Source organism: Varroa jacobsoni, unplaced genomic scaffold (assembly GCF_002532875.2).
Source record: "Varroa jacobsoni isolate VJ856 unplaced genomic scaffold, vjacob_1.0 scaffold_527, whole genome shotgun sequence".
Classification (NCBI taxonomy): domain Eukaryota; kingdom Metazoa; phylum Arthropoda; class Arachnida; order Mesostigmata; family Varroidae; genus Varroa; species Varroa jacobsoni.
The window spans coordinates 8,774-33,909 of NW_019213429.1; the positions used below are offsets into that span (position 1 = coordinate 8,774).

At 38.1% G+C, this 25,136-nt stretch overlaps 1 long non-coding RNA gene across 2 annotated transcripts; it reads left to right on the top strand.

Annotated features, from left to right (window-relative positions):
* Positions 1–574: 574 nt before the first annotated feature.
* LOC111261178 (uncharacterized) lies at positions 575–19,161 on the top strand. 2 transcript variants are annotated; one of them, XR_002680827.2, is made up of 5 exons: positions 575–881; positions 13,911–14,064; positions 14,925–15,147; positions 15,475–15,649; positions 15,757–19,161. It is a non-coding gene; the product is annotated as an uncharacterized LOC111261178 (long non-coding RNA). The 2 variants fall into 2 exon arrangements; XR_015311383.1 differs by having other exon boundaries at positions 15,493–15,649.
* Positions 19,162–25,136: the final 5,975 nt, after the last annotated feature.

A 25,136-nucleotide genomic window follows, 5' to 3' on the forward strand; every position in this document is an offset into this window, starting at 1 on the left:
AGAGTTCCTTTTTAGGAGCTAGGACAACATGAGGAAGCATGATAAACCTGGGTTGAAACGCTAGTGTTGTAATCGGTTCTATAAATTAAGGATGTCGGAAGTAAGTTTTAAACGCTTCCTGCTGTATAGCACATTTTTTGGACATGCGAGATACGTATCAATCAAGCTGCGTGATTATATATGCGGTATTCCACTTGCGACATACATGCACACGTCTGTTTGTACATGAAGTAGATGTGAGTTGCTGTGAAATGACTTCAAGACGGATACACAGAACCAAATATCAGACCCAGATATTCGAAAATAATATAGACCAGCAACATGAGTGTACTGTATCACCCATGTACGTTTTGCCCAAATTCATTGTCCGACGTGTAATAAAAACGTGATTTTGAAATGGCGTTTATACGCCATGTAGTGTCTTCATTCTTCGTTCAGAATAGCACCTAACAGATTCTGAAGCACCGACTACGTGTCGATAAACGAAACCTTTTCAAGACTTTCTAGGATTTGTTGGCAACTCTAGTGTGCAGTTATTTTCATGTACTTGTCTCTAGTGAATGGATAAATGACAGTAGAATGTCTGATGTTTCATTCTCCCCCTTATAAGTCGTCGCAGAATTCTACCTCGTTCATGACAAATCCCACCTACGATTCGGATGTGTCTATATTCAACCGCTATTCAATGCGCCTAAGTGTGCTCCTTATTTCAGGCTACGCACAAGCCGGCCTTCTGAGTAATCTCTGCATGATCTTTACGATAATCCGTGGTCCAAGTATACGCTCCGCTACCAACTATCTCATCGTCAACTTAGCTGTTGTCGATATCATCGCCCTTCTTGTCTGTGTACCGTCCAATCTGCTCTTCAGTCTTATACAACGTAAGTAGTTGCTCGGACAAAACCGTGCAGCTATCGGTCAATCTCGAGAGACGTACAACAACTTAATATAATATACGGGATATAAAACATATACATACAGAACATATGAAAGTTATATAATTATGTAGGATTTTCTGAGAAAATTCCCTGTCATAAAGATTCGTTGGCGTAATATAAATACACATATCGGTGAAAATTTTACACACTACAAGCCTTGATTTAAGACTTTTATACAGTTCAAATGCGTACTGGCTAATTTTACCAACGAGTGAACTTTCGGAAGGCGAATATAAAGAGAGCTGCAACCAACAGCTTATATAGTTGAACCTGCGGCTCCATGTCATTGTGAAGCTGTAGATGTAAAATTTTCAAGTTCGTTCTTCGTGCAAACCTCTGGCTCCCCTACCAAGACGTATAACTTTATAAGGACGGATTCCTAAAACGAAAACCTAAAGTGCAAGAAACTACTCAGACACGCAGAAGTTAAAGGAGGTAAACGACTATAAGTTGGGAAGCCTTTCGTAAGAATCGGCCACAGGTTAGTTTTCGTTCAGTTACGACCGAGGAAACACCCACGCAAAAACACACTGATGACTAAATAGAATCGAGTCGTATAAACGCTGCTTTTTTCGGCCGACAATATATCGGGGACACAACTCTGAAGTAATCCGAATTAACTTTGTAGAGAGGATAGACCATAGTATCTAAAAGCAGCCTTTAAGAATGAGATGTGTGAAGTTAGTTGCGACGTTCATATCTTTTGCATCGTATCTTCGTCCAGCAACGAAAAGCATCCGCGCACACAAAACACAAAAGGGACACTGTGAGGAGGGTATTCTGAGATGAATTACATCGTTAACATGTTCAAAATGCCCCATTAGTACAATGATAATTAGTTATTATAATAGGAAGAATTGTTCCAAGTGCCTTTATCTTTTACCGTGTAACATTTTTAGACGCATTGAAAAATAAACGCTTATCCACATGTGGAACATGGACATTCAAAGACAAAAACATCTCTTCGACAAAAACAAGGTATCGAATAGTTATAGTAATCTTGCCATTTGTATTGATATAAGATCGAAAGGTGGTGTTTTCTACATCAGCTTGGCTGGAAGTGTAATCTAATTAAAAGCTGTACTTTGACTTGAATTCAGAATTCAGACAAATGTTGACTACAGCTCCCAAAATACCTAATATATTACCAGTATTGTCATACCTTGCAGGTAGATCATATATTTTTCAGCTAAAACGAATAATAGTAATAATATATTCTGATGCACCACCACGGAAGTTAGGTTAGTAACTTACGTTACATAACTTGTTACTTGATAGTGAGTTATGCTTACGTATTTCAACGGGGTATATACTAAGCAGGTGTGAATTTTTCGTATCAACTGCTATCATCTGTAACCTAAATAAAAAGAAGCTTCTTTTTTTTTTTTTTTATAATATTAGTGGATTCTGAAGATACAAGCTTTACTCAAACATACGTTCCGAGATCTCGACCTATACAATGAAATCTGCAAAAAAAAATGTATGCATTATGCACTCAATTGCGCAATTGTCTTATTTTTCGTTAGTCCTAAAAAGCGAAAAATGTTTCGATTCAAAGTAACTTCAAACAGCGTCCTAACATGCCTAATACATTTTAGGCCCTATGGTAGTAGTTCAGTCGTCAAAGCCATTGAAATTGATTGTCAATAATTTCTGAATGTATGACGTATAAATCTATATTCGATCCTTGATTTTGTGCCCGGTCAAAGCTATGCGACTATATCTACGCGCATTCAGGGAATATATTGTCAAATGCGCTTACACGGGTCCCGTTTTGGTTGCCACCGTAAAGGTGGCAACAATGAAACTTTACGTACTCGTTGGCCTTAACACACCGACTTATTTTAAGGGTAGCCGCCGTACGTGCTCTCGATGCCTAATTAGAGCTGTATGAAGCGATGTGGGTCTAATGTCGATCTCTCCATCTATTGTAATTAATCTTCATGGGAAATTCTAGTTATTTTATCATTTATCAACAAATGTTCGGTTACGAATAGGCACGTAAGGCCTTGCTTACGTGCTAGGGCAAATTTTTCGTTTGCAGACGACCTTCGTCGCCTAACTGGATACTGAGCGTACTGGGCCCTACTAGTGGGGTGCATCATAAGTACATGTGAACAATCACAAACTCACATCGAAACACCTCATTGACCTTGTTCCCCTCTAAAGACAAGTTATGATGGCCAAATGAATCATTGACGGTATGAGGAACTTTTGCTACACGTTTAGCAATAGACTCCAACTCATCAGCGGGCATAATGCTTACGATGAAGTTCGTTACATAAACAACATGAATGTAGCAACTGATCATCCCATAACGACATCTATAATGGAAACTCTTTCGACTGGGACTGTTCCAATATATCTCTAGTCTCTGCGGAAACGTGCATACTGCGAACATATCGAATAAGGTACATCAGTTCTTTCAATTTAACACATAAACATTTTAAGCTTTTGTATTAACGTTTAGTATTAAATGTTTAACTCATTCCACCATTTTAGTTTTATGCTTTAAGAGAAATAAAACTTTTCGTACCGAACATATACAACACAGAAATTTGCACAGCTTCCACAGGTATTCAGCTTCGTCCTAAGATATGCAGTCAGAGCTGTTCGTTCAGATTTAGAAAAACCCATATTATTTGCTATACGTTTAGCAAGCCAAGAATAACACCTCCTGAACGGGACAAACGTAGGTTTATGGGAAACGTATCTTTTCCGATTACCTTGCTTAACAACCCGGTGAGTGCCACCGAAGGGCAAACTTGACATACCAAAATGCTAGATATACTAAGCATGTATGACTAACTAAAAAAAAACATTCGGACCGTGTTCTGAAGCAATGCCTATCCTTGGGCAAACACCGAATAAGCGTTGCGCGAACGTTGCTTCGTCAGCTCATTGGAATACAACCGATTGTCAGAAATTTCCTTTGGAAATCAGTGGCTTCTATGTTTGTTTGCTTATAAATTATTATTATTCGAAGGTATTCGAGATGTTTGAGCGTGTCAAGTTTATGTGCGTTATGTACGCTTTTAAGCTAGGATGTTATATTGAATATGGAAGCTATACGGGAGTAACTAAGGAAAACAACGCATTTCGAGATTTTGATAATACAGTTGTTATTATTAAAGTACCTAATCGTCTAACCGTCCTGGGCTTCTATGTCTCGCCCCAACGATCGGTGGGCGAGGCAACCTTGCAAATTTTGCGAATTAATGTCACTATCGCCATTTCATGTATATTCATTCAAAAGTGGCAAAAAAGGTGCCAACCAAAAACCGGATTTCGGTCAGAATATTGAGGTGAGGGTAAATTACCTAAAAGTTTTATTATTTTATACTAAATTACGGAGTAAACCTCGAAGTACAGTGTAAATTTTGATGTTTTTTGAACCACTTTAGATCATAAGAATCATGACTTAAACATTACTTTCCATACTAAAACGTTGTGTACGCCTCGATTAGAGAAACAAGCTGCATGAAGGCCACATATCGATATTCAATAGATAAAATGCAATTAAACAAAAACCGGTTCATATTAAAGTCGTCAATCATTGTATGACACTTGCTACTATTATGCAAGTGGAAAATAGGCCGAATAAATTAATGGAACACGTCGTTCTGCAAAGGCCTAACGTAGGCCTACCACATATCGGGTAACATTAGAAAAGCAAATATCGGATTTAGGAGCAATAGAGGTTTACCGCTCATCTGAGCTAGCTTAGGTCTTGACACGATGCCATTCCAAAATTTCATGTATATTCATTCAAAAATGGCAAAAAAGGTGTCGCCTAAAAAATCATATTGGTCTTTACCAATTGCTCACAGCAAGGCAATATAGTATTTATAAAAGTCACATAACAATCTTGAGATTGAGATCATGAGATGAGACGCTACACTGCAACTTAGAGTTGAATTTAAGTATAACTCCAGATATAAACAGATCAAATTCATGTTATGTTGATTATCGTTCATAGGAGAAACGGTCGTGAAATATTCAGGGCATAGAGCTCTTATTCAATGACTCTTTGTAAGTTCTAACGATGGCATCATTGTTATTAACGTGACGCTCGCTTTTCACGGCAAAACAATAGATACAAAAACTCTAGTTACTCGCCAATCATGCATGCTACATGGCATACTATACGTAACACCTGCATGCGAGGTCCTACATGCTACGAGCGAGATAGAAGTCCAAACTTTAATGCAAAGCTGTTAGCAGAGGCGCCTTGAGAATACAGTACTCTACAACTATTTTAATTTTTTTTTTTAGTAGCCTCACGTGAGGGTCCTTAGGACGGTTTAGCGTTTCTGTGTAGCATTCCTGTCCCATTCGTGTAGGGAAGCAAATAAGGAGGGTACGTGGAAACGAACACCTCGGCGATGCGATTTCTATATAGGTCAGAGATCGTCAGTAAAGGGATGGCACACCGTAACCTCTACAAACTCAATATATTATGTACTTCATATAGAAGGAAGATTGCCTACCGCTTTAGTGATTACGGGTACAAGATTTTTATCTGTCGCTCTTTCACGGGCTAACGAAAACTCAGTGTGAGTCATCGCAGCGATGAATAGGAATCAATTACTGACAAGGCAATTTGACGAATTATCCAGAGATTTAATGTTTTCTATCCTATTATTTATTCTTGGAGAGCTATCTCGCTTCTATGGTCCTGTGTCTATGATGGCTAGTATTGTGCAACGCGGTAAAGGTACGGACATGGAAATTATAGGCTTATAGCCATCATCAGTTTTAACTTTTGATCTAGATAATTATTGCTCTGTCCTGACAGCCTGCGATCCATTGATTAGCCCCTACAACACCAGTTTTATCTAACATAGATCCAAAGGTGAAACCTTTAGAGGCAAGGTGAGGGCTGTCAATTTACTATACCTTTTTACTTCCACAAAACGGTTGTGCTTTGCCGTACATAGGCAGTAAAAACGAAAGCTGGACCATTGAAACTAGCTTTTGGAGAAGAGATTACGTATTTAGGGGAGGAGAACGCTAGCCACCAAGTAATCCTTAGCCTCCTATACCGCGTACATGGCTTGTCTAGATAAAGGGCTTAACTATGCATATGTGATACATGCATTTGCCATGTTGTTGGTAAAGGCTCGCTGGTTAGTCGGTCACTAGTTGCTACAAGCCAGACTCAAACCAGGCTATTTTCTCAAGTTGTTTTCGCAAATAGAGAGAGAGAGAGAGAGAGAGTCGTGTATACATACACACAACGGTATCACATAGAACCTGACTAATGGGGCGGAGGCGAAGGAGTAGCCGCCTTCGCCGCCGACACTACGACCAGCAAACTTGAAATTTCCCGTTGGGTTGCGCAACCTAAAGATAATTCGAAAGCGCCAGAGTTGCTTGCATAAGAGCTACTCACACATGGGTTCACATAGGAGAGCACTGGTGTGCTGAGCTTATCTCAAGCTATTAGAAAGTAGACAGGCAAGCAGGCAGGCAGACACGTCGTAAACAACGACTTAGCTGATGAAAGGCAGTGTCAGCACCTCGTTACTCACGGCGACGTATCGATTGATTGATTCGATGGGCTAAGAAACACTTGCGAAGGTAATAAACGTAGTTCTATGTGGGCTTGAGAGCATTCCTGTGCGGATGCCCTTATATGCATGTGTCTTCTTTGTGCTACATCAGGAGGGTGGGCCGATCTGATTACGTGAAGAGGATGGGCGGGGAGGAGAAATAGCATAGTTGTTTAAGGCGAATTATCGGTCCATAACTATTTCGTCTAACGACATTTCGTACTAATTGTGAAAATTTCAATAAAGGAACACGATTTAATAACATTACCGAAGCAGGCACACCTTTAAGTCTCGCACGGGATGGCAAACCAACGTAGCTAACGAAAAACAGTCTAGTAACAATCCCCTGATAACAAACTGTACAGAAAGTCCGCGTAAGCTGACATATGAACGTGGGTAATCTATGTTTCTAGGCGTTTCCTTGTAACTTAACGTTTACCTTGTTGCATTTTACCTGCATGAATCTATTGCGGTCAACAAGCAGCAAGACCTTGATGGTTAACGCAAAGATAGCTTCTATGCATCATTGCAAAATAAAAAAAAAAAAGGATTTCACAATGGCCGTGATAGTGAACGGTATTAATGGTGTTGAATATGGCCGAATGCCATTCACTTGAATGCTATAGCCCGATCTTTGTTTAAAATAAACGATTGTAAATAACTGAACCAGGTCCTGTTAGAAATAGGCGTAAAGAGTAACCTTGCCGAACGTACTTGGAACTTTATTGACTTTGCCATAACTGCGAAAAAAAACCATGATCATTTCCAGTGTTTGACAACGGTCTTTTAACGATTTGCATCGATGGTAAACTTACTATTTAGCTCAAACCCGAGGCCCGGAACCTCAGCCAAGAATAAATCATCTATCCGATACATTTACACAATTAGTCTCGAGGAACACTTGTCAGAGAGCACCTCCTTATCCCTCAGTTTACGGACTCCATACATTTTTAAAGTAAAACAAATATGGAAGGCTTTCTTGAGCTTCCGGCCACACATACATAAACATTTATTTATTCAAATAAACAGAATATGCGTGATTTGCACCTATGGATGCTTATGTTAATGTTATGCATACCGAAATTTCGCTTGTGGAGTTTTCTCAAACAAAGGAACTCGCACGCGGAAAAAATGCGGGTACAGAGGTGCCTGAAGGCGTCGGATAAAGCAAGCCTTACTCTTTAAAAACTTCACCCCACTAGACGTGACCTAAAAGACCTTTATCTACCATGTTTTGATACGTTTACATGGATGCTGCAGAAATAAAACTGCAGGTAAATAGTGGCAGGAATTCGAATCGGTTTGGGGTATTACAACCATTTTGACTGCATCATGTACGTAATTAGCAGCGGATGTTTTCCAAGATAATAAACCCGATGAATAGAGATGGTCTCGGGTTTTGACCTCACAAATCTTTAAAGCAATGACACACGCCTGTAGGTTCATTGTATAATAGAGCGACGTACGAGCAGAATATTTTCACTCATCTGACCAGCAAACACCGAACTAGTAAGTTTCCATGAAGCTTGGTCAAACATACTTTCCTTGCTGCCTCTGTGAGCTTGAAAAAATACGATTATACATTGAATGATGTTTGAGGTTGCAGTTGTCCTTCATAAGTACATGTGGAGGGCTCGCACGGTAGTTTCAACTTCAAACAAGAATTATCAAAAAATATTGCTTAATGGCTGTGCTCTTTAGGCGAAATGGGTTAGGTTGTCACAACAGTGCAGTGTGCTACAAGTTGTTACCAAGCGACCTCAGCGCGTCGAATTATACGAGTGGTTGTTGATAGTTCGTGTCAATAGAGTAGCCTAGATTTCTCTACTTTAGGGTCAGGCAATTGGGTCATCAGTCCGACATTCAAGAACCTGAAGTGCCAACACTGGAGTGACGGAGCCTTTATTGATTTTGGCCAACATATGTGTATTACTAGCGGCTGTACGAGTAATAATATTAGGTGTCCGATGGTCTTCCTGCACTTCAAGGACAAACTGGTGACAAATTCAGTATACAACGGGTCGAATTGGGTCGACATTTCTTGCGAAACTACGGGATTAAATCACAGGCAAAAACTGTCTATATCTCGTCTCTTTGGCGCGTGTTTAACATCAGCATCACGAGCATATTTTCCCCTTTGGTTGGATGATGGGTGGATTTGGGCACGAGTCGAGAATTAGGAATTATTGCACTTTTCTAGCCTACACCGACGAACTTGTCGGTCGTACACTGACTGAGACCTTCTTATATCACTACTATAGCTAATTATGAATGAAATATTGTTGAAGGGCGACCTCTCATGGAGCGTTTTGATCGCGATTTTCGACAGGCAAGCTGAACTCCCTTTAGTTATTCGTACATTTGAAATAAAAAAAAGATACGTATAGATTTGCAAAGAGAGAAATTTGCAACGATTAAAACGTACCCTTGTTTAATCATACGTTTCGAGTAATATATGTCAGTCGCGGGACCTTCACCAGTAACGCAAGCCACTGCATGGCATTGACAGAACTAATCGAATATTATTAAAATATCGCTAATCACTGTCACTAACCTTAGACACATTAATGATGATCAACATTTTTCATAGGACCTTTTTGCGGTAATAAGTACCAAACACCTGCCCAATGCGTGATACTTGTCATTCATAATCTGTTGATCGCCTAACAAAAATGAAACTTTTTTATTAGCTAATCAATTGATAAGTTCCTAAAAATTAAAGCAAGTGTGGCACTATGGTTCTTTGATGAGTTGGCTTGACCACATGACGTTTGTAAATCTTGCTTGTTTATAACATGCTGACCACTAACTATGAAGAACCCACATCGTCTAAGGAGACATTGTTTATTACCAGAAAACAAATCTTTAAAAAAAATTTTAACTCATTAGGGCCGAGATTGAAAAAAATCTCAATCATAACCTTAAGATAGCATTACCAAGTAATTGAGAAATATACAACTATTAAAATTGAAAAACGATATTTTTTTAAACATCAAAATTAGTTGAAAAAATTCATTGGTAGAGAAGTATATAAAAAAATAACCAAGCTCACCATTGACAAAACATCAATATTTGGCGGCTAACTCAAATCCTGAGTGCCTTTACCATTTATATCATTTATTCAAGTTTTCTTTTTTTATTACAACATTTATTAATGAAGACATCGTACAAATAATCAATTCTCTTGATAAAAAAAAAACTGGCCCTTTAATATTCCTGAATTTGAGCAGAGGTTTGACTGAGTTCACATTACACTGCCTAGGCGTTCGCAGTAAATATTTCTAAAAGCTGAAGCACGAGGTACAACTCAGCCCTAGGATATAGTTCCAGGTTTTATTGTTAAAAGGAACGGCCGATATAGAACTTGAGCCGTTATTATATAGATTAATTAATCTTCTATGGAAATTTACTACTATTGATTAATGTGCGTTTCACATCGAATATAGTCATAGAACCGTTTCCGATATATTGCTTACCAACATCCTAGTACCTTAGGGTTCATCAAAAGCGTACCTTTTATATGTTTCCTTGTAACCTACTTAGGGTAAAGCTGTGACAAGAAGGTACACATACTAATGCTTCTGTGCCTCTAGCTAACTATAGCACCATAACAATGGGTCGCGTTAGAGAAACCAAATAATCCATAAATTGAAAGTAATAATGGTTGCGTTTTAGGCAGCAGTACTTCTCGACGGCAATCGCAGATGTAAAAACCAAACTAAATCGCTTTGGGTTAGATATTTAGTGATAGCATTATTAAAGGCGAAAAAGGATACCCAGTTTTTTTGCTATCTCCTGTGGTCTCAAAATGTTACCAGGATTTCTCAGTACTATAACTTGCACTGACTGTTAAACGTATCCCCCAATATTTTATTGCTGTGCAAAATAAACAGTGCAACGTTTCTGGGTTGGAGCTTAACACATCGACAGATTCCCTACCCGGGCTTGGCACAAATTCGAACCCCTATGTGTAAACGTATAGCCAACGAAATTTGAGGGTCACTCAACTTTCTTCTTACGTGTATTAGCATGCAGCGACTTTCCATTATGTTGCGCCAAGGTCCCCATTGCGATCCTTTCAGAAAACTCAAATAATGCATACCTGTTTTGTTGACGCGACCTGCGCAAGCAAATTTGGATCTTGAATGATCCAGAAACCACTTTTCTAGGACTTTTTCTTTCATGAAGTCAATGACAAGTCCACATTTTAACGTAAACATTTACGAAAACTCAACGCCTACTTACTCTTTTAATGGAAAGTTGTAAAGATCTCTCATCCATTGGATCTAAAGCATGAGACAATCGTATGTCATTGTTTTGAAGTGTAGCTTTCCTTGGCCTGTTCATGTCTGCACATTGGTGCTCCTCTAAGTGAATAGACTAGAGCAATTTGTTTTCAGTTGTCACATTGAAAATGTAAGGAGCCCAAATTTCAGAGGTAGATGTTAGCCGTCGGATCATCTGATGATTAATCACTGGAATGGAATAGAATGACAACGTCACCAAAGGCTAAACATAAATCGTTATGGAAAGTTCAGATTCTCTAATAATATAAGTTTCCTATAAAGTTATGGTTATCAAAATTATAAAATAAGTTTTCCTAACAACACAATAAGTGTGTGTGTGTGTGTGTGTGTACGTCTCACATATACAATGATGTACAGAAGTTATGTATGCATCGCTTTGACAGGTTTGATTGTTTTTCACGTGAGAAATGTATGGGGTCCATAAAGTTGTTTGTTGTATGCCGGTTCGATGAAAAAAGCTTGACACAGCACTTGATTGCGCAGAAACATGTACGATATAAATGAAACTTTATTTCAAGCGTGAACTAACTATGTCTAACAGTTGTAATGTCTTATCAGAATGCGAAGATCCGTAGAGTACTGTCAGATGAACACAAATCCTTTTTTTAGGTCTGTAATGGAGACGAGTGTGTACGCATATTCACGAAATGTCGAGTGAGCTATAAATTTGTTTCTACCCAAGACACATACATAGCTATCCCCTTTGTGAATTCGATCCTTTCCTACTTCTGCAACAAAGTCCTCCGACCATGGAAACTCGAACGTTTTTATGGCAACAACAGCTATAAGACATAAGCTATAGTCAATTCTTACAAAAGGATTCAACTGTCTTTGCTCAGATGTTGACAACCTTTGCTAACTGTCAGCCGCTCGATACCCTACAAGCCAGGATGACAGACATTGCCAAAGCAACGTTCCGATATTCATATTTTCGTCTTTACCTCCCTCTATACCCCTCGCTCCGCTAGCATCACGCAGATGTCACTGCCTCAGCTGACGAAAATGGAACCAGCATCGACGGCGACGACGACGACGCGAATAGGGTTGGAACACGGGAGAATTTGCCTGCCAGATCGATACGATTCATTGTTGACTTTTCACAGTCGTATGAGAAAACTGCAAAATACAATTCAGTACAACTCTAATGGCCGATTTATCTACTCGTGTCATATATTCAGAATGGGCGCAGAGTATTAAGAAAGTTGCTACGGCTTATTAAAATCAGCAAATCAAGACATGCATACTAGAAGTTGGATTGATGTGGCCTTTTTTTAGAAGAAGAGTGTTCTGCATATACTGTTTTTGTGGAACAATTTTTTTTCACGAAAAGTGTGCTGTCCTATTTAAATAAAATTTTCAAAAAATATGCTTTCGACAATTAGTTGCTACGTAAACAACCTGTAAATCTATTGAATTGAGAATTCAGTAAAGAAAAACACTCAATACATGCAGTGTTCCATTAGAGAATAGAGTAAATGAGTTTATTTGAAGTCTGGAAAAATATATTTTTCAAAAATTATTATTGGCTACCACGTGCGACGCTGCATCTAACGAGTTTGTTTTGATATCATTCTCGTATTAACACATAGTCTTGCCTGCCTTGTGGATATGCGCTATTGTTTTTTTCGAGTTCTATATTATTATTAACTTTAAATTTAAAATTATCATTATTAATGATTAAACTATAAATTAATTATTAAAAAATATAAATATGACTGGACTAGAGACCGGCTACTGATGGGCTGGTGCAGGTACGTGACGAGCATTAACCTCTTAATAAACTCGTATAAGCTCCTATGCCTAACATTATAACTGAATCACATGAATGTCTCCGCACGGGAAAAAAATAGGGACTTATTATTTTACTCATCAGTGACGAATTTAAGTTAGAACATAAACATATCTTGCGAAGAAACTAGAAACAAGTGTTCGGCGTGGAAGTGAACCTGCCATTGGGCATATTGGCATGTCTAATACGAACACGCAAACAACAACTCTGCTTATGCCTTCTTCATACATGATTCATATCAAGCATATCATAAAATGAAACTGCTAGAACGTGCTAGGATAGTCAATGGATTCCTAATTCCCTAAGATCCTATCCAGTGACTGATTTGAAGTTTTAACATAACGCCTGAACTGTTCTTCGCGTCAATCGTAATAGTATTTTGACATTTTAGCTATGACTAATTTGGTCTCTTCTCGATAGAGCTGTTATTGACACAGGCCCTAGAGCGAATGTTGTGGCAGCAAAACAAGACCGCTAGTTTGGATACAGATCGAGATAATCTTCTCTATTTTCATTATGAAGCATATCAGTCATTAATATCCATTCGCGTATATTGAGAACGCTATTAAGATTGTCTTCTTTGCCCATTTTGACTTACTAAACAGAGGCGTTACCTCACCGGTACGTGAAAATTGTTGATAACTTAGCCAGAACTTGATTGGCTTAATTTTTTATAACCTTTTGCCATGGCTTCAACTGAAGCATCCTAAAGACCGCTGAGTGATCCATTCAAATCAAAGACGAGGACTGCTGACACGCCATCTGATAATAGTTTATCGTCTTTTATACTCAGTTTGCCATAAGCGTTGTTAATTATATTCAGTAATTTGTTTAATGGCTAACGCCAGGGAATGGGCTCTTGCGAAGCATTGCAATCTTTTCCGCAAAACTGTAGTTACACCAGGGAAAAATTGCAGACGGATTCTAGCCGGTAACGTCCCAAGAACTAGAGTACAACAGAAGCCAAATCGTAGCAGTTAATATAAGTAATGCACACGCATTTACATTGTAGGACGCATGGCGGAAGCGAGTAAACGTTGAGCGCCGCGACAACAATAAATAAGGTCAAAAAACAGCTGAACCGATTTATGGTCAGCAACGGCTTCAGACGTTTTCTGAAATGTCTTACCAGTGTAATTTAAATTAATCCCTTTTGCTTTCCAAGCTTTGACTAATAAGCTGAAGACATGTTTAGAATTAACTATAGTACGCTGATACGCACCAAAAAATGAGATAAAACATCACCTTACTTTTCGGTGAGACTAATAGTTCGTTCGCACTATTTCCAAATCGTTTCTAAATTCTGCCCGGACTCGTAAAGGCGGCGCTTATCCGTTCGTTCGGATGTACGGCGTATCGTTATCCTCGTTTGGAGCACATCTCTAGCGTTGATGTCACCCATACTTCTTTACCATAGCCTGTCACCTCAGCAAAGCACGGCGTGGAGTAACTGCCTTGACGCATTCCTCTCCGAGGTAAGGTTGAGTATTAAACTCCACGATAGCGGCATTTATAATGCCGCTATCGTAGAGTAAACTACTCCCTGTCAGCCATTATTGGCAAGTGCCTAGCATTTCTGATCTGTACACATTTTACCTAAATTAAGCAATATTTATAAATAAATTTATTTATGGCACAGATGTTTTTCTGCGAAGAATGGATTTGCAATGGTAAAAGTCTGACAAAATATTCTTCCCAAAGTACCGTAGATGTATAATACAATACAGAGCTTTTCTAAAAGCTGAATAGTGATTAGTTAACCACATGGCTAGGGCACCAGTTTTAGATTTATAGTAGGTAAAATGTGTTCCCCAGAACGACTTTCATGAAAGCCAATTTTATTATTTCTATTTATTGTTTCTGTTTTTCTATGTAACACGTTTAACTAGGCTTCCCTTGTTATAATCAATTTGATCGATTCACAAAGCAATGGCACATTTTAGCTTCTCTAGAGAGCTCACCTACACTCATTAAGAATCATCCCCTAAACAGTTGACTTACCCTACGAGTATCATTTTGGTAGACCACTTCTGCAAATACGTAGCTGAAAGAAAACAGCTTTATAGAATCGATGCTAAACGTATTTGACAAATTATTATTATTAAGTTGTTCAATAAGCCACAAGCCAATAAGTACAAACGTTAGGTCGACTTTTTAATGCTACAATACACTGAAAGTTATTGGATATTATGTACCTTGTCGGGTGACAACCTAAGCCATTAGTAAGATTCTTTGCTCTAAAACAAACTACCTCCGCGCGCCTTGTGTCTTTTGAAATCGGCCCCTCAATTAAATAGAATAATTTGTATCTACGTTTCGTTGTCTTTCGTTACAGGAGCTTCGTATTTTATGTATGTTATTTAACACAGTGGCGTTATTTCTCGAATGTCGTTTTCTTCCATTGATGGTGATAACAACAAGCTATTTGCTTATTTACGTAACAGTTTGGCGGAGAGCGATTTCTGATGAAACAATGATCACCGTAATTCAGACGGCAGAACAAGGTTGGATCTTAAAGTTAGCATTAAGTTGAAAACTGCAAACATTTTAATAAATCCGTAAGTATAGCCGACCAGTCGCACACACAGGTTAGCAACACGCTTAGGCGATGAAAAAAGATGATTCCGATACATTAGATTATTTACTAGTTCTATTAAATCGTCTTATAAACCAACTGCTAGGCCGTTAGTCGCAAACAAATGAAGGAATCGATCATGGTGTTCATTCAATTCCACCACCAATCAGTCTCAAAATACAGAGATGTCTAAGGCGTGTGTACCTGGTATATCTGTCTGGCAACTGTAGGGACAGTTGATGCAATGTTTGAAACTAAAAGTTATTCTGATGATGCTTGCGGATGATGGCGGCCGTTCTATGCTTTACAGGGCGACTTTCTCTTCCAGGGCTTCCCGGAAAATATCCAGGTACGTAATAAAAGCGTTATTTTCGAGGGTATGCATACGATTCCAAAACGACCAATCAGCGGATGTCGAAAACGAACCAACGTATATCCAAGCATCAGCAGGACCCAAACAGCTACCTGGAATAACTTCGAAAACGGTATGCCTTCTACATCCTCGCAATCAAACAGTCAGTAATTAATTAGGACGCATTTAGTCGAATAATACCTTTAATAATAATAATAACTTTAAAATTATGACTTTCAGGTGGCTTTCTCCAAACAGCTTTTCCGGTTGCTCAATGACTAACTCATGCATTACTCGCATTCTCTATGGACTTTTTAACAAAAGGTGCTTACATCAAGTTTTAACAACTACACTTGCGTAGCACAGAGATCCATAGATTGCATCTTATCCAACTTAGTATTATATGACAGTAGCTATAGCAACCGAAGTTCAATGTCATTGGAATACGATAACTTCTTTCCGAGCAGCTGACGGAATAAAATGACAGTCGCAATCAAAACTTAGATTTTGTACTGGTAGATTAGAAAGGCAGGCATGTAAAACTCCTATAAGGTATCACCGCGAATTTCGAGCGATAGCAACGATCGGACGAAGAGCCCAGTTTAACTTGCGGTAGACCTCTAACAACATCATCGGTGTTTCTGTACGAAAAGCAACTGTAGCTATAAAATCGGCCGATGCTAAAGCAGATTCTCGGGCCGATCTGGTGTTATGTAATTATTATGCACAGAAAAATGCATTTCTACCACGCCCGAAATTGATATTTAGCTCGAGAGTAAACCAATTACTGAAAAATTTAAGAATCTAATAAAATCTAAGAAAAAGGTAGATTTTCTAAAATTTCATTGATATTGGTTCCTTGTTTATTACATAGGGGTACCTCAATTTCAACTAGGACTAGCAAGGAGCATGTTTTTTAAATATATTGGGTGGAAACTCCATCGTACTATTTCACTGTTGATGATGAGAAGCGATCTTTAAAAATCAATTATGTAACGTGCCAAGCCTATACGAAGCGTCAGACGAGGCACTACTCTGTGAGATGGCAGGCATGAATCAGTGGGCAATTGACTAGTCATTAACTTCTAGTATCACACAACCTCATACCTTTGCAATATACCAGGGCATTCGTTCTGACGCTGATAGCTTGCTTCCGATTTGACGTAATGTAAGAGACGGTAAAGTAGATCCGACACCCTCAGACTATATATTATTATTGCTTACCGCTTGCGATCATCAGGCAATTATGTTTGAGAATGTCAAATAAGTTTCTGACAAAAATAAGAAAAAAAAAAGATGTTTGCCTTTCATTTCTGATGTTGTAAAATCTGAAAGTCTAAACAGCAGAACTACATGTTAAGCAAACCCCTTAGTCACACCGTAAGTATTGCTTATTCAACAAAGAAGAAATATCTGACATTTTAACGGCTGAACATATACACCTGTACATGGAATACGTGTATATAAAACGGAATTACTGGCGCAAACTTTGAACGGCTCTTAAAATATATCCATATCCAATATAAATTTAAAGAACATGCGATTTGAAGAAAGAAACACTGAATACTAACGTGATTGCCACTTGTAGTTAAAGAATACTGATGTAAACATTGTACACATCAAATATATAAACGAAAAAATAAGCAATATTATACCAATCAAACAAGAGTCATCAGCCAGATTAATTAATAAGCATTGTCATCAAAAGGCCTATCGATTAATAGCTGCCGCAAAATATAGATTCATTTTTATGTTTTATATATATATATATATATATATATATACTAGGCAGAGCCGTAAGCTTTGCCCCGCGCCTGTTTCGCCGTTGACTAAATTGATTTGTTCACCTAGGTCAGTGAAAGCTATAGGTCAAGTACCCGTCAACAATTATCATGTTGTAGCTCCCTCTGATATATTCGCCGCAAGTCCTAACCAAAGCCAATTCTAGCTTTCTCTTGCACCTGATATGTTGGCTTTCCGTGAACACAGGGTTTTTTTAGCGCTGGCTGATTGACTATATCATCGAAAGGCACGCGGGTAAGTCGGCCTATAATCGAAAAGCATGTTTGGATGACATCGATGTTCGGCCAACGTCCCAATTCATAGAGTCGACTTATCCATCCGTGTTCTTGAAATGTCACCAAGGTTTTTAATTTCCTATTTTTATAACCAGTAGTTAAGTGTTCTACAAAATAAACATACCGTACACATTTTATGATTTTTTTCATATGTTTCGGTTACTATATTAATTTTGTTCCTGGGACGTCATCAAGAACTGAGGATTTTTAACCGTTTTGTTTTCGCAGTTGTCACTCAATAAATGTCAACTTTAATGCCAAGAGAAACCCCCTCTACATAGAACGCTCTATGCAGTTTTTTCTTTTCGAACAATATTTTCGGCTCGAAAACCGATCTTTAGACATATCAACATACGTGGAAGTTCCATTTACCGAGAACTTTCGATGGGTAGCACAAAATACCCTTTACGTAGGCTTCCAAGTTAAACCAGTCACACCCCAGCGAAAAAAAACTATCACATTCGGTTTTGACCTTTTACACACCGAAATAACCAAAATATTTTTGTTATAGGAAGGTGTATTGCATTTTTACCCAACTCGTCAAAATTTTTCGACTGGCGTAAAAAATTCTCATTAAAGCGGTACTTCGTGTAGAAAATGTTTCTGATATTTGGCATTTTCTTTAGAAAATCTTCCAACGAATATTTTTGAAAAAAGGGCAAACAAAAGACTCGTACCGGTCGCTACAACTAGTCAGTTGACAGTTGACAAAAGAAGCACTCAGAGTAAGCTCGAAATACATTTTTATGTTACTGTCAGGTGAACGAGACGAATCTCTCAAAGGATTTTTGGCCCCTTCATGTTAAAATGTCCATTATGGGTATAGGAACATGTATAAAATTATTATGTATATAATTATCCCGTTGCAATTACCTTGTCCCACCTAAGCTGATATTCTTCCGTAGTTATTTTGTAGCGTGTCCCAATGTGTTCGCCAGGAGGTTCAGCCAAGTCTAAATTTGCCTACCTCGTATTATGTTGGATTTCCGTAGAGGTTTGCAACGTGGTTACGGATTGTCTTAGCGGTGACTGACTGAATCTGTTTCCAGAACGCACCTAATATGTCGGTTTCTTATATGTTTTTTTATCTTAATATGACCGACTTCTTAAACGAATCAAATTGACTTTTGGCCGATTTTTAGGTTAATGGATGTAGTTACTGACGAAATTGGCTGGTTAATGAAGTTAATTCTGGCATTGTCGACGTTTACGGATTTTCTGATTTTTTTTTATAAAAAATAATCACACATGTTATATGAAATTGAGATTGAGTCGATTATTGGGACGTAACCTAGGCTTAAAGGTTCTTATGCTGAGTAGTCACACATTCTTGTAACGAAGTAAAGATATATGCTATATGTATGTACGTGTATACAATTGGTTCAATTCATTGAGATACAAAGGCACTTTATCTTTCCTTCTTTTATAATAACTAGGTGCGTATACTAAATTAAATGGAACTATAAAATTTCATGATGATCTAATATGTCTCGGTCGATGTATTGACCCTGTTGCTGGATCGTCATTAAGGCCAATTGATTGTTAATAGATAAATATATTTATTTGACTTTCTGGCTATTTTCCTTAAAGATTAGTTAAGGAAAGATTTTCTCAAAAACAAAATTTACATTCGTTGCTTGTACTTCCTAATTGATATTTATTAGGAACTCGCTGTAAGAACCGCTCGAAACGTATTTCCATTCCATCGTCATATAAGCAAGCCAATTCGATCAATAGGATTTTCACAATTTTCACCCAAAGATATCAATTTTAAGTACAGGTTTTGTATTTTTTTTCAGCATGTTGAATCTATCGATTGGCGTCAAGAGCCCCTTCTCAATCTCTTACCTTTCAGTCGGGTTTTTTTTTATATAAAACTGACAGTTAGGCACATAAAGATGCATTGTATTTTAATTAATCTCATCGAAAGCATTCGACTGGCTCCAGGAAATGCTTTACCTACATAAACATATTACACTTTTGTGCAGATTCAAGATCGATCAACTGGTTGAAACATTTGACATTAACCAGGTGGCACTTTGCGTAAAAACATTTTTTGCGTAAAGTACCATTTTTACACCCTTTTGGAAAATATCTTTTAAACTATAATGAATTGAATCTTCATCATATGCCTTCCCAATTGCCACTTGCCAGAAATTAGCTTAAAAAGCGCTTAAAAGTAGCTCGAAATATATTTTCACCCCCCCCCCCCCCACTGTCACGTGGGTGACGTGAACCTCTCAATAGGTTTTTTACCGAAGATTACGGAATACTTACCGAAGAACATGTATGCATATGCACTCTGTTCGTCGATATCTACTCGGATCGGCGTTAAGAAAAAACTTCCTTACGTAAAACGCCATGTCATAGTTTTGCTCTTCGGGGAGCATTTTCAGATCGAAAATGTTATTGAAAAGTCTGCTTCAATTCGGCGAGAGCATTCGATTTATATCAAAAACGACTATTCTTACAAAGACCTCTTTATAAATGCTCGGTTACCATTTTGTCAAAAATTTTGAACAAAATCTCGCCAAAAGACTCGCTCTTATTATCGCCACAGCTTATTAATGTATATATCTATTAGGGTCCTGCAAAAAACACTGCATTAAAATAATGACCAATTTGCCCAAATTAATTATGGGATTACGCATTATGGAATGAAGGAAGAAACTGCTTCTAGGAGAAACGTGTTCACTCAATCGGCTTTGTCCTACAGGCAGTTCTATTGCGGACGGTACTCTGGTGACCCAACCATTTTAAGGGGGGTGATAAGTTTGGGTCGGAAAAGCCGGTGAAGTGTTTTAGTAATACACTAGATAAACCCGCGCTTGTGTTATTATTGAATACACTTTATTTTACTTATTGTTATGCTTAAAATTCTCTGATCCAATTCATTTGATCTTTCAGTCTTTGGTAGCCTCACAAAGACCGCTTGATTCGCCTTGTTTTGTATTGTGATGTTTTATTGTTGAATCAGATTACTTTCTTGCCATTGTTATAGACCCAGCATCATCGATCGTTGGGTTTTCAGTCCTAGTACTTCCAGTTCCAGGTCGTGCACATGTCATTTGACGTAGTTATCTCTTTGAAGAGTTACGGGTATGTAAGTCCTTATTAGAGCTCTTATTAATTGCAATTATATCAGAACACTGCGAACACCGATATTTTTAGCTCGTGGTTATTAAACTCAAGTTTTTTTTTGATAAAGATGAAGGCCGCGTGCTTTGCAAAGCATAGCATCGCTCTGTTGAATACTGGCATCGCTGAAGTGGGATTTCATCGTCTTCTGGAAGAGTAAAAGTAATTCTTGAAAGTAGTTTTTATCACAATGAAATGATTATGTAGATCATGAACGATCATACTTCGTTTAAAGGTTTGAGAACGTTCAAGTTTCTAATAAAGATGACCGTTAAATCTTTGCCGTCATCCACAGTAGATCTGCCGTTTTTGAGTGTTTCTCTGTATGTTGTCCTTCTTGACGTGAATGGAAATATGGAAGCGCAAGCGCACCTCTTAGGTGAAAGTTACCGAAATTCCCGATGGTGTTACTGCAATGGTCATTCAACATAATCTCAGACGGAGACTCTCATAAGACGGAGTTAACTGAGACGTTGTTTAGATCTGGACAATGGCTCCGTCTGTTTGAAAAATAGCCTGGCCACTTCATTTAAATGTATATTTCGTAATATATTTAACAGAGTCGTCTGCGTGTGTGGTATGAGTCCATTCCATGGAGCGTATGGTTTTAGCCATTTTTTCAAGCATTTTCGTACAGAATAAATTGGCATTATGAACCCTATGTTTGAGGACTGATTTGTGAAATATTGGATGCAGTATGAATTCGAAATTTCAGCTTGTACAAATTATTGGAAAAGCATAGAGCCACAGTCGAATATGGATATGCCGTAGTCACTTTTTTGTTATTCTTTTGTTATCAGGTAGTGTTTCATAAAAAAAAAAGTTATTCCTCAGTCTGAAATACTTTTTCAATTAAATTTAGCTTATTTTCAAGTTGCCGGCTTCTGCTAACGTGACTTATAACTTTTGGTCAATGCGTGTTAGACGTCACTGTTAGTAATGGTGACGCAGCTCCATAAGGGCAAATATACATGATAACATTTAGCTAAAGCTCTGTCATGCATTTTAATCCGTCTTAGAACGAAAACGATAAGGTCGAACTCTCGCAAAATCAGCCTCGCTATTGATGACATCCAGCAGTCCCTCACGTAAGGTCAGTCGTAAAGAAAGGTGACTCCCTCAAAGTAAAGTCTTGTATGATTGCACGAAATTCCGCATGATTCAGAGTTTGTAGACCTACATTACGCGCTACCGTATAGATCCATGAAGTAGCTTTAAACGAACTGGGATTGCGGGCTCTATAACAAATAGCACTTTATATAATTAATGAAGCATCGTAGGTTCGTTTGAAAGCATGGTACTCCATAGTAACACCGAACGAAGTTATCTGAGATAGAAACTGTATTTTTTTTTTCGAGAAGTCTTCTCTGATGGATTAATGCTTGTACACAACTCGCAGGATTCTGCAAATAACTGTACGTCGCCCAGTTTAATTTTCTTGCATATACTAAAAACCTACGGCAAAATTTAGCCTATAATCCTGCCCACGTTCGCTTTGGGTCGCATTCGCGTTGGGTTTTTCTACATCACCTGCGTATTTCGATATCGGTGCGCCAACCATCTGTATCTTCTACTATATCTGGTTTCCTGTTATTGTTGTTGTTCTTCGAAAACGATTATTGTCGCTTCGACGGCTTTCTATTAACCGCCTCGACACGATACGACTAGTTATTAGGCTATAATTTTGGCGGATGGAAAATTTCATACAGCACAAGTTGAACACATCCCTCATACACTAAAGTTTTCACAAATGACGCAACGCAATTTTATATATACTTTTTAACTAAATACTACTTACTCATAGATTTCTATGAAAATAACTATAACTATATACGTTTTGATATATGTAATACATATAGGGATAATGCCTCTAGCAACAACATTCCAACACAAGCCTGCTTAGAATTCTCTCTTGAAAGAAGTTTTTTTTCTTTATAATTTAATTTGTCGCGCAGTTAATTAAATGCTAAAGTGGCATTGTAGTTCTGAGTAACAGAAAGACCCAATTTGATCACTCTGAACAGGGCAGCCTAGACTGCTACAAAGAAAATTCGACACCGCTGAACTTAAGGATGCAGATATAGTGTCGCAGGCTGAACCCATTAGCATTCATTTATTATGTTGCAGTTACTATTTGCCTGAACGAAATGGGAAAGGACTCTCTTATACAGGTATCATCATAGCACGCCAGCGTGAAGCAGATACCCTCCCTCAATATTCTAATGGTTCGAACGGTCCTTCAAGCGTCGTCTGCTAAGAGCTTCGCAGGAAACTTATAAACAGCAGCTTTGAATAGAAGCCCTTCTTCCACACTCGGTGCCTGTTGTCTTGCCTTCGCACCAATTTATTTAACGAAGACTTTTTAGTTGTTTAAACCGACCAGAAAACGTAAGCAATTTGCATGGTACACTAGATTTCGTTTGTACATGCAAGTAAAGCATGGCAGGTAGAAATATCGTTTCCTTTAGGTATATTTTCTGCTTATAAACACACAGCAGCGTCTATGTTTCTATCCTGTTCTATGTTGTCTAGGAGCCTCAGTGCCTGTATTATTTTCTACAGATAAGATTACGTGTATGTACATTATATCAAATGGCAAACATCTTTCCCGCGGATCCATCGGTTGAGTACAGTTGATTCGGCAGCAAGCTTTTTTTGTAGATAGATGTGCATAAATAAAGCCGTTTTACGTCGTTCGTGTAGGACTGAGAATATGTGGCGTTTACATCGATATATTTAATCAATTATGAATTCATTAATATACAACTAAATCTTAAAAATGAAAAATCGAAAATTTCCTCGTAGATGCGATACTGCGATGCCTTTTTTTAAATTAAAAACAAAAAAACAACCGACCTTCCGAATTGCTTAGAGGGATTACTATAATTCTATCTGTTTTGTATTTTGTTCGTCAGCCTGTTTTACTATGTTCGACAGGGACCTGAGCCAATTTTAGATTTGTCTCTGTCGTGATATATGAACTTTTAATAGACTTCAATAATGTAATTTCGGGTTTTTTCAGCGTTGACTCATTGATTCTACTTTCGTAACACAACTGGATTGAGTCGGCTCCTAGTCGACATTTGAGCGTAACTTTAATTGGCCTTCGGCCGACTTTTAATAAACGTCACGATCCATAGAGTTGGCTAACGCATTGATTCTGCAAATTCATACGGTTAATACAAACTTCACAATAGCCACTCAGTGAGGTATTAGTATACGCCTATCTATTGCGTTTTTATTCAGCTTATCGAGATTTATCGACTGAAGTCCAGAAAACCCTATTTCACGTAGAATACCATGTTGAGTTGACAGTTTCAAACGGCATTCTCCAGCCAGAGACTGAGATCTAAGTATATGACAACGTATTGGCTTACGGTTTACCTCATTGGAAGCCTTCGATCGGTGCCAAAAGATACGTCTCCTACTGAAACTCAAAGAAGTATCATCTCAGTGTTACTTAGTCGAAGAAATTCGGTTTTTGATTTTCATTACACCGAAATATTAATTTTAATTATAAAAAATGTAAACTGTATGTTTACCTGGCTCGTTGGACTTTATCGATTAACTTCAATAAGCATTTTCTTACGCAGAACAAGCTGTTAAGTTTTCGTTCTTCAAAGACAATTTTGACATGAGAAGACTTGTACATCAGGTAGGATGCATACAGTATGAAAGCATCTAACTCCTCGTACGGCTAGCGAACTGGGAATAGACCTATCATTCTTTATTATTTGGTGATTTCTGCGGTGTTACCCGACAAGCTCGAGTTCGAAGCGCGCATATGTGGACAAACACCCGCAAAGTAGGTGCCCTTGACAATCGCATTTATACCCCCATTTTCCCAAAAACTGTTACAAGCAATCGTTCGCATGTAGATAGCGTAATATCAGGTTTTTGGTAGGTTATTTAGTCCGCAACCCACAAACTAAAGCTAATAAAAGTCGCGGCCTAAACAACTCAAGTGGTACTAGGCGCTTTTTTGTATCATGGCGCCCTCTACGACGAAAGAGGCAAACATTTTTCCCTCCATATTTTAAAATCTGACAAGAGTGTATCGGCGGCGTTACGCGATACGTTGCAGAATTTTAACATACAGCAGCATCGGCTACTTTTGTTAACAGCAACGTTACCCTAAGTTAAACTTATTTCAAGCGCAAGACCAGTCCAATCGTGTTGACTTTCCATATGAGATAGTAATAGGGGTGACTAAATCAATGGCTCATAGTAAAGTAAATGCTATAGCTGATTAATTAATTAGATCATTAGGATTAATTAATGATTAAGTCAATTAATTAGGAAATGAACAGACTTTGTTATCTAGGAAAATGACAGTGCACCAAAAAAGTCTGAAATCAAAAGCCGAAACTATGTTAATATATCGGTTTGATTCAATACAATGTG